Below are 11,794 nucleotides of genomic sequence, written 5' to 3'. Positions count from 1 at the left end.
GTCAAATTTGTTTTTCTGCGCCTTGAAAAATTCTGTCAAATGCCATAAGCCATTCTGTCAAGAAATCTCTCTCTCTCTTTTTTTTTAAACCTCTTGTTTTTTTAACTGCCAGATCCTTTGCATTGCCTCTTTTTTCTTCAAAGCATTAACCTTCTTTTTGGGCTGTTGGCCAAATATGATGGAGGAAAAGAATGTTCTAGTTGGCTGTCCTGTTGATGGAATGTGCTCTTTGGTGATATGCTAAGCCACAGGCCTCAAACTCAAATGCCTAACAGGGGCCAGGCAGGTAACATAAATGGCAAAGCAGGCCTGATGGTGGCTTTGGAAAGTAGACTGTCCTCATCCCACCAAAAAGGGAAACTTGGTCCTGAGCTCTAGCTAACTGTTGACCTATAAGTCTGGTGTTGCCAGATCTGTAGATCCATTCCATTGTTACAGGAACAATTATTTTATCCTTTCTATTTCTCTGATTTTTGTTTCTTTGGGGGCTGCTGTTCAGTTTACAGTAACTGCACCAATGGCAAAGCTGTGCTATCTTCCCTCACTGCACCCCCATTTCTAGAGAACTGTTTTTTCGCTTATTCCATGACTTTAAAATGTGATTTACTGGAAGCTACTTCTGTGTAGGTTTGCTGCACAATGACTGCACAATAACTACACAGTAACTTCTCCAAAACTTCTCCAAGAACAGGCATTAGCCCAGGCTGAATTGATTGTATTTTCTCACTTTCCTGGCCACAGTGATTGGTCCAGGGGTTGGTCACATGACCCAAGCTGGCCAGTTATCTTTTCCTCTTTCCTTTTCCTTCCTTCCTTCCTTCCTTCCTTCCTTCCTTCCTTCCTTCCTTCCTCTCTCTTTCTTTCATTGGAGCTTGGGGAAAACAGCCATATTTTCCCTGTGAAGCTGGGAGGGTGTCAACTAGGAAATAATTGGTGGCCTTCACTGTGCAGCCTTGTGGAGGAAGCTAGTCTGAGGGAACTATGCAAACACCAGATATCAGAGATAGAGTCCTGAGGGCAGCCATGTTATCAGCCTCTGTTGTTTCAGAGAGCAGCTCTGTTCCTGTTATTTTCAAGAATTGGTTTTTGAAGAAACAAACTCTCCCTTTTCACCTAACCAATTTGTTTGTTTGTTTGTTTGTTTTTACCTAACCAATTTGAGTTGAGCTTCTGTCACTTGTAACTCAAAAGACGGTGACTATTATGTGGACTCTGGGGCTGGACTGCTTGGGTTCCAACTGTGTCTGAGACTGGCTAGCTCTGTGATCTTGAGAAAGTTTGTTGACCTCTTTGCTTCAGTTTCCACAGCTATAAAATGGTAAGAAAACCAGAACCTACCTTGTAGGTTATGGTGAGGATTAAAAGAGTCAATACATATAAAGCACCCAGAACATAAGTGTCATCATCAGTGTGATCAAGTGGCAAAAATTATTTCGAGGGACAGAGGGACTCAATCTGTCAGTAGCTGGACCCAACAGTCTGCACTTCTGCTCAAAGAAAAATCTGAAACCTGAAAGTGATTCCTCTCCTATCAGGCTCTCACCCTTCAAAGAAGATGCCTAAGAAAGATGTTTCTCTTCTCCCTTCCCAAAGAGAAGGAAAAAAGAGCTTTATAAAATCACATTCATGTTATATCAAGAAATTAGAAGACAAAGTAGACAGGAGCTCTAGAACAAGGTGGAACTCATTAATATTCTGAGAGGGATAGAAAGTTGAAGAGAGAGGAGAGTCATTATAAGACATTTAAACACCCACTACAAAGAGAAGTAACTAATGGGTGAGTGTAGGTATAATTTAATGCTTGCATTTATGAGAAAATCCAGGAAATGACAGGCCTGTAATTTTGACTTCAGAGAAGAGGTAATGGAAATGCTGCTCAGGCTTAGAGCAGCATAGTGCTATGCAAGTTATTATTTAATTAGGAACTGTAAGCACAGATTCAAACAGGGAAGAGCTCTCATTTTGCACGCAGTAGGTTCATTGGCATCCCGAAGAAATGAAGAGGCAGCAGAGAAGCGAGTTACTAACATCTTCAAGAGGGCCTATCTGAAATGCAGCCAAGGGTGAGAATCTGGGGTCATGAGTCTCCAAGGAAACCTTTCTTTCAAGTTGCCTTTACCCTCAAGGTCCCTTGGTGCCAGTCTCAACAGAAACAATGTCATCTGCAAGACCAGGAAGGACAAAAACAAGGATGGGCAGTGATTTCTGTGTTTTAAGAACTGACCTGAGGAAAGAAGAGATCAAATGTCAAAGGAATTGCAGTTTTGATAGGAGAATCAGCTTTGTGAAATCTAACGATAAAACATCAGGTTGAGGCTATGGAGTCAGTGTATGGCATCTCCTCTTGAAGATCTTCAGGAAGGACTGTGATAGCCATCCAAAGACAAGAAAAGTGAGGGAGATGGGTCCATTTAGGGTGATTTTATGGCTATTTTGCTCACTTCCACTGCCTGTCTAACACACCTATCACCATGAGTTATAGTCACATTAACAGACTGTCATGGGAGGTTTCAGCACTAAATCTCTTTTAAAGACACAAGAAGCTTTCATGAAAATTTCATGTTACCTGGGAAGCCCTCACTGTTAAAATGGTGGAGAAAGGTAGGTTAGAGCACTGAAACTCATGGCTCTGTTTGACATCACTGTTTTTCCAAGGATGAATAACAGCCTTAAAAAAAAAAAAAGGTTATTTCCACCTAAATGGCCATCAACGGATAAAAGGATAAAAAATATGTGGTACATATGCACTGGAATATTATTCAGCCATAAGAGAGAGTATATCCTGCCATTTGTGACCACATGGATGGCTCTTGAGCACCTTAAGCTAAGTGAGATAAGTCAAATAGAGAAAAGCAAGTACTGTATGATATCACTTATATGTGGCATCTCAAAAAGTTATATTCATAAAAACAGAATAAAATGGTGGTTAGCAGGAGATGGAGAGGAAGACAAGAGTGATGTTGCTTAAGAGTACAAATGTGCAATGAGTAATAAATAAGTCGTAGAGATCTGATGCACAATATAATGAATATAGACAATACTGTATTATAACTATGTAATGTGATTGATATTGCTACAATGGCAATCACATTACAATATATAAATGTATCAAAATAACACACAATGTTACTGTAAAAATTATCCAATATGTCAAATTTTTCCAATAAAAAAGTGGTTATTTCTGGGTCAGATATTTCCTCTCAGAGGATCAGAAAAAGGATGGATCATCAGCTCCAACATTTATTTCATTTGTTCTAAATTTAAAAGGTTGAAAAAAGAAAGTGATTCAGAGACTGAGAAAATCCTTGGAGAATCTCCAAATCCTTGGAGAATCCATGGAGAATGTATTTTATGGGTCAGTCTAATTGGTCCCAAAACAACTTAGCCTGGGCATAAGGCTAAGGGCCCCATTACTAAAAGTATTTCCAAATCATCTCAGAGAACACCAGTCTTTTTTTTTTTAATAAATTAATTTTTATTGGTGTTCAATTTACCAACATACAGAATAACACCCAGTGCTCATCCCGTCGAGTGTCCCCCTCAGTGCCTGTCACCCATTCACCCCCACCCCCCGCCCTCCTCCCCCTCCACCACCCCTAGTTCATTTCCCAGAGTTAGAAGTCTTTATGTTCTGTCTCCCTTTCTGATATTTCCCCAGACATTTCTTCTCCCTTCCCTTATATTCCCTTTCACTATTATTCATATTCCCCAAATGAATGAGAACATACACTGCTTGTCCTTCTCCGATTGACTTACTTCACTCAGCATAATACCCTCCAGTTCCATCCACGTTGAAGCAAATGGTGGGTATTTGTCGTTTCTAATGGCTGAGTAATATTCCATTGTATACATAAACCACATCTTCTTTATCCATTCATCTTTCGATGGGCACCGAGGCTCCTTCCACAGTTTGGCTATTGTGGACATGGCTGCTAGAAACATCGGGGTGCAGGTGTCCCGGCGTTTCATTGCATCTGAATCTTTGGGGTAAATCCCTAACAGTGCAATTGCTGGGTCGTAGGGCAGGTCTATTTTTAATTCTTTGAGGAACCTCCACACAGTTTTCCAGAGTGGCTGCACCAGTTCACATTCCCACCAACAGTGTAAGAGGGTTCCCTTTTCTCCGCATCCTCTCCAACATTTGTTGTTTCCTGCCTTGTTAATTTTCCCCATTCTCACTGGTGTGAGGTGGTATCTCATTGTGGTTTTGATTTGTATTTCCCTGATGGCAAGTGATGCAGAGCTTTGGTGTTGAGTTTAAGAAGTTCTTTATAGATCTTGGAAACTAGCCCTTTATCCGATACGTCATTTGCAAATATCTTCTCCCATTCTGTAGGTTGTCTTTTAGTTGTTGACTGTATCCTTTGCTGTGCAAAAGCTTCTTATCTTGATGAAGTCCCAATAGTTCATTTTTGCTTTTGTTTCTTTTGCTTTCGTGGATGTATCTTGCAAGAAGTTACTGTGGCTGAGTTCAAAAAGGGTGTTGCCTGTGTTCTCCTCTAGGATTTTGATGGAATCTTGTCTCACATTTAGATCTTTCATCCATTTTGAGTTTATCTTTGTGTATGGTGCAAGAGAGTGGTCTAGTTTCATTCTTCTGCATGTGGATGTCCAATTTTCCCAGCACCATTTATTGAAGAGACTGTCTTTCTTCCAGTGGATCGTCTTTCCTCCTTTGTCGAATATTAGTTGACCATAAAGTTCAGGGTCCACTTCTGGGTTCTCTATTCTGTTCCATTGATCTATGTGTCTGTTTTTGTGCCAGTACCACACTGTCTTGATGACCACAGCTTTGTAGTACAACCTGAAATCTGGCATTGTGATGCCCTCAGATATGGTTTTCTTTTTTAAAATTCCCCTGGCTATTCGGGGTCTTTTCTGATTCCACACAAATCTTAAAATAATTTGTTCTAAGTCTCTGAAGAAAGTCCATAGTATTTTGATAGGGATTGCATTAAACGTGTAAATTGCCCTGGGTAACATTGACATTTTCACAATATTAGTTCTGCCAATCCATGAGCATGGAATATTTTTCCATCTCTTTGGAGAACACCAGTCTTAATTCAGAAAGCAGTCATGTCTCTTAGAGTCTGAAGGCTTATATCATTGTATAGTTGTCAGTTCAATCTCCAAGCTATGCTCTATGGGAAGTAGCCAGGTGCAAAGAAGAAAAATTATTTGAACCAAATGACACAGATTCTTATCTCAACTCTAGCTCTGATTCTAGTGATGTTAGGCAAGTCATTTTTCCTATCTAAGCCAGTTTCCTTTACTATAAACTTGAAGAAATGAAGAGTGGTTGGCTTCTAATTTCCTTTTCAGCATTAAAGTTCTATGAAATAAGTTCTTTCTAGAAAGGGAAACCATAGTATAAATTCTATGAAAATGTGTTTTGGGGAAGCAAATGTAGTAATCAATGAAATGTTGACTGAGAAGGCCAGACAGAACTAAGCCAGCACCAGGAAATTGCTTTAGACCAGGAAGCAGGAGTAGACTGTTTTATGGGGAACATGGTGGTAGGGAAAAGGAGTAAAGAGCTTTGAAAGGCAAAGGCAAGAAGGCATTAAGGAAAACAGGAAGCAGAGTTAATGCAAATAACACTGGATTCTACCTCAAGCTCTGCTCTGAGGTCATTCTTCAAAGTCAAATTTTAGATTCACCCCCTTGAAGCCTTCCAGGTCAGTCCCATCTAAGTACTCTGGACAGGTCAAACTTCTCCCAGAAACCATCAGTGTCTCCTCATGACATGGAGAATAAAGTCTAAAATCCATATTGTGTCTCCAAAATTTGTCTTCTACCTATCTTTCTGTGTCTCTCTTTAACTTGCCCCTGACAAAGCCTGAATACTTTATCCTTTCCAGACTGTTCCTAAATGTCTTCCCACTGTTTCCTTCTTCTGGAAAGCTCTTCCACTTCCTCACTGCTAGTGGAAATACTCCTGTCTTTCAGGATCTATGACACGTTCCTGACTTCAGGAATATTTTATTCATCAGGCCTTACAGAGTTTTCAGGAGCCTATGACAATGAGATCTGCAGTGATGGGGAAAAAGAATAATGAGCCTCAGAATATGAAAAAACAGAAATCAAAATAACATTTTAAAAACAAATTTTTGACAACAGAATATATTTAATCTGAGAACTGAATGTATTTTATTATGGTTACTATGTCTTCGGGTGGAGCCTTCAAAAGAAAGTGTTTGGGGCTTACAAATGGCTCACAAGAGAAGACTCCTGCTGAAACCAACACCTAGACGGCTCTCTCCCTGTCCTTCCTGCTCCTCTAGTACTTTGGAGATGCATGCATCACACCACTAATTCACTCTGCTCCATGTCAAAGTGACCTGTGTTCACTGCTGCCTATGCTTCTTAGAGGGGGTCTTCTCCAAATGGGGGTCCCAATTAGTAGCCTATAGGCCAGTAGACCATTTTTTTCAAGTCAAGAGATTTCACCAAATGCTCCAGTTATTAGCTTCTATTTTTCTTAATGGTAGGGGTTGGGGAAGGGACAGAGGCATAGGGAGAGAGAGAATCCCAAGCAGACTCCACAGCTAGGGTAGAGTCTGACACAGGGCTCAATCTCAAGACTCCAAGATCATGACCTGAACCAAAACCAAGAGTTGGATGCTTAACTGATTGAACCACCCAGATGCCTAATGTTTGGCTTTGTTTTAAAATTTGGATGCTGTTGTCACACCAGTCTCGCCAGGTTGGTTGTAGGTGACTAGAGCTGAGTAGGCAGGGCATGCAGTCTCTTGTTTGCCAAGTTCTTCTATGTCCACTTAAGCAACTCATGTCATCATCCAGGCAACCATAGGCCCTGAATCTGGGACCTCTTGTCTTATTCCTTTCTGTGTAACTCCTCTTACGCTTCTTCATACCCAGCACAATGTCTTGAATAGTTCAGAAGGTTAACGTGTATTTGTTGAGCAAATAAGTGATTACAGGGTTTGGGGCTTGATGTCCCCAGATTTCACTGTCAGAATCAGACTTGAAGGTGCACAAAGCAAACTTTAGTCATTTACTAATAATATGAAACTATTTTCCCTTTTCCAGCTGGTCGAGGGAGGGAAACTAATAACAAGCTATGTGGAGTATAATTGGATCATTTTACTGAAAATGATCACAGCAGTAGCAAATTATATCTGTATGATGGATCTCCAACATTACTGAATTTTTTTTGTCAAATTTGCAGGCAAATTATTGTCTTAATTCCAAAATGATGTATCCAAAGATTTGTTAATGCAAGAGTGTCAGATGCAATGGAAATTTGTAATGAAACATCAACTGAAAGCAAGATAAATGCATACCATCTAGTGCTTCTATTTTTCTTTTATTAAACAAAATTAGCCTTCTCTCCTAAATTGAAAAATACCCTTTACAAGATGAGAAATTCAGCTGAAAAGAATGCTAGAGGAGTTTAAACACTGCTGATCAGAACTTTAAAAGCATCATTTCAGAAAACTGAAATTTTAAAAAAAATTTCAAAGTTGCTTCTGAAATCCAAGATACAAATGTCAGGTTTGAGAAACACGTTAGAAAACATGCTATTTCATAACCTCAGTTGTGAAATTTAAGGTGATATTTTCAGTGATGCTTTGACCTGAACCGTATGTACACTATAGTACTGACATGCCTGGTCTATGTCAACATGTGAGAGCATCTCAATTTTCCAACCAGACACTACTCTCCTTGAGGGTAGGGACTGTCTCTCACCACTAGGTCTGTCTTCACTTCCTTGCTGCAACGCCTGCATATAGCTGGTACCTAAATATTTATGGTTACCTGGCTAATAAACACACCCAACCCATTTGCCATTAAATGCAAGAAACCTTCCTTAAACTCTCCTAGAAAAGTGGCAAGTTCTAAAATCTGGGAGGGCTAGGGAAAAAATGAGTAGATCGATAAAGAGGGCCTTTGTATTAATAGCTCATGCAGGGAGAAAACTGTAATTGGGGAACAGAACACTGACAATGTTATGGGTCAGTTTCTATAGTATTGCAGTGGAAATGTTACCACCTTGGTAATGGGAAATGGAACTTATATAGTGGCCAACTGCATCAAATCAGATGGAGTTGTTCAGTTTCAGAGATAGAATGTCCCCTGTGAAATACTCCAGTCAAGGAAGTAATGAACTATTCAAGTAACAGAAATCTATTGTAGCACTATTTCACAAATCAAGAATATATTTAATATTACCCTTTAAACATGATGTGTGTTTCTATTCCTTGACCAAATGATCATTGAAACTGATAGTAATTGAGGCCCAGATAGACAAAAGGATACGGTGAATTACATTATTCTTTAAAAAAAATTTCTTTCACTGACCTCATCCAATCTCTATAGGAATAGTAAACTCCTATGAGTCTTGACTTTGAGCTTGGCCATGTGACTTGCTTTGGCTGATGAGGTGTTAGTAGGTGAGATTACTTACTTCCCTCATTGACATGAGAAGACAATGTCTGTGTGGCTAACACCACTTCTGTCAGTCTGGGCCCTGAGCTGAGGTCTGTGAAGCAGAAGCACCCCATAGATCTACATACATATGAGTGAGCAGCCACTTAGGGGTACTCTATAGTGCAACAATAACTAATTGATAGAGGTGTTTTACCCACCGAACGTCAAACAGCTAGTAGGTGCCATTTTATATAAGTGTACCAGGAAACTTGAAGATTCACAGCATCTCAGATCTCCATCTTAAAATGAGAGAGAGGAACAAGGAGCTGGGAAATATCATCCTTGGGGGCTCAGAAAGCCCCAGAGTGAGACAGAGAGAAAGAGGCAGATATGGGTATTGATACTAGAATTCTAGATCTGGGCTCCTGTCACACAGCTGTTCTCTGATGGAGAGTCCACCTATACTGCCTTGAAAATTTCTATCATCGAAGAGTTACATGAGCAAAACAATGAATTACAGACCCCCAAACACTGTCTCCCCCACTCACTACTTTCTCTCTCTCTCTCTCTCTCTCTTTCCTTCTCTTTTTCTCCCTCTTTCCCTCTCTTTCAATTTGAAGATGGAGACAGTATGGTACAGTTGACAGTACACTGGATGAAGAATCAAGAAAATTATGTTCTGGGGTTCTCTCTGCCACTATATCTGAGACTTTGGCTAAGTTACTTCACCTCTTGGAACTTTGCTTTCCTCTTCAGTAAAACAGAGTTTGTAATACTACCTGCCTCTCAAGGCATGGAAGGGATTTATGAAATAACAATTCTAAAGTGCTCATGACAGTGTCTGGCTCAAGTTCTGCCTCTGGGGAGAGGCAGATATCTCTTCCTTTTACAACCTCATGCAGCAGAAAAGGTTACATATTTTCCCCCTGTCAGGTAAAAATGTGCAGAGCCAGCAGATGCTAGCATCTTCCTGTCAAGAAAATTGGCACAGAACAATCTCCCTGGCTGAGTCAAACAGGTCACCAGGGTCCTGTTCTTCTCTAGGAGTCCTGTGTTCTTCAAACCCTCAAGTGAGTTATTTTTCATAGAAAGGTAATGCTACTCATTCTCCAATCTGGTCTTTTGACTTGACTTCATGATTCACACATCAGGCCCCACCAGGTTTCATCCCTAGAGCCTCAGTTAGATTTGGACTAATCACCTTTATTCAGCAAAATGTGTGCCAGAGGCAACTCTCACCATGTAAGGCAGACAAAAAATTCCCCGCTTTGTCCTCCACGAGCTCATAAACCCTCTGGGGAAAAGACCTCAAGTAGGAAGTGTTCATCTATTCAGCAGTTATTTACTGAGCACCTGCTACATACCAGGCTCTGTGCCAGGTGCTGGGAATGCTGTGGCAAATAAAGCAATGCTTCTGGAGACATTTAGCCAGGAGCAGCTTTGTTCAACAGAAATATAATGTGAACCATATATATAGTTTTAAGTTTTCTAGTAGCTATATTAAAAAAGTGAAAACAAACCAGTGAAGTTAATTTTAATGATATATTTTATTTAATTCAATATTCCCAAAATGTTACCATCTCAACATGTAATCAAGATTTTTACTTTCTTACTGGATCATATGATAATTCTATTTTTAATTTTTTGTCACCACCCCATACTTCCATCCAAAGAAAATGAAAACACTAATTTGAAAAGATGTATGCACTCCTGTATTTATTGTAGCATTATTTACAATAGCCAAAATATGGAAATTACCTGAGTTCCCATTCATAGATGAATGGATAAAGAAGATGTGGTACACACACACACACACACACAATGGAATATTATTCAACCATAAAGAGAATGAAATATTGCCATTTGCATCTACATGGATGGACATGGACCTAGAGGGTGTTATGTGGAGTGAAATAAGTCACTCAGGGAAAGACAAGTATCATATGATTTCACTTATATGTGGAGTTTAAGAAACAAAAGAAATGAACAAATGAAGAAGAAAAGAAACAAAACCACCTTTAAACACAGAGAACAAACTGGTGGCTGTCAGAGGGGAGGTTGGAGGATGAGTAAAATAAATAAAGGGGATCAAGAGTACACTTATCTTGATGAGCACTGAGTGATACACAGAAATGTTGAATCATTATGTTGCATGCTTGAAACTAATACTGTATGTTTATTACACTTCAGTAAAAAATATTTAAAACTTTAAAAAAGATTTTTACTTTCTTTTATACATACTCTTTGAAATCTGCTGTGTGCTTTGTAGCACATGTGGATTTGGACTGCCACATTTCAAGTGCTGAGTGGCCATATGTGGCTAGCGGCTGCTATATAGAACAGTGAGGGTCTAAAGAAATAGGTGAGCAGTGAGAGGCCTTGGGCACTGGTCTGTGAAGAGGAGTGCAGAGGGTGGGAAGGGCACAGCAGAGGGACTCTTAGGAGGCAAGTAGAGCTGGGCCATAGGGCTGGGAGGTGGAGAGATGGCCAAAGCAGCCGCAGATGAGACATCAGTGCTGTGCCAGGAGCAGCTCAGCCAGGCTGATGGGGGAACATAGGATAAGAGAGCTAATCAGAAGTGCTGGAGGAACTCCATGTCTGGAGTGGCACAAATCCTCCCAACCACAAGAAGCATTCTGAAGGGAGTACCAAGAACCCGGACATGTGTTTGGTCTCTGAATATTGATTCATTTTTTTTTTCATTTGTGCACAAATATTTATTGAACACCTATGTGCCAGAGACTATAAGTATAGTGGTGAATAAGATGATCCCTTCCCCATGGAAACCACATTTTATTGGAGAGGTAGACAATAAATAAGCAATAAGCAAATAACACATTTTCAGATAATGGTAAATTCATGATGGGGTGGGAAAGAAGCAGGTAAAGTGACATATTGTTGATGGGCACAGTGTGGTTTAGTGGTGAGCTGGGTATTCTCCATTTGTCCCTTAGACTGACTCTTCACTTTCTCTGCCCTGCCTTGTGTCCTGGGAGGCTAAATTATGTGGAGCACAAAAGCAGACTTGTTCTTCAGGTCCCTGTTGAGTATGGCCAAAAAGGAACACTGACAGGAAATCGAAGAGAAGGAGGGAAAGGTTAATGCCTCCCAGGACCCATCCTTGTTGCAGGTGGTTCCACAGTTTGGGGCAGTGGTTGAGTTCCTTTACCTATGGCTCCAGCTCTTTCCAGAACTGTTTACACCTTTTTCTCCTCTCACCCCTCTAAGCCAGAGATTGGTAATGCCCCCTGTCTGACTCATCCCTGCATGCTTAGCTCTTCAGTCTTGATTCTTGTAATCCATCTGCACCTCTGTAAAATGCACCTTAGTTAAACTCCCTTCAATCCCTGCTCTGAGTGCTCCTGCCACTTCATGCTTAGTCAGGGAAGGCTTCTTTGAG

The sequence above is a fragment of the Nyctereutes procyonoides genome, unplaced genomic scaffold (assembly GCF_905146905.1).
Source record: "Nyctereutes procyonoides isolate TBG_1078 unplaced genomic scaffold, NYPRO_anot_genome, whole genome shotgun sequence".
In the NCBI taxonomy this organism is placed as follows: Eukaryota; Metazoa; Chordata; class Mammalia; order Carnivora; family Canidae; genus Nyctereutes; species Nyctereutes procyonoides.
This window is presented reverse-complemented; position numbering follows the sequence as displayed.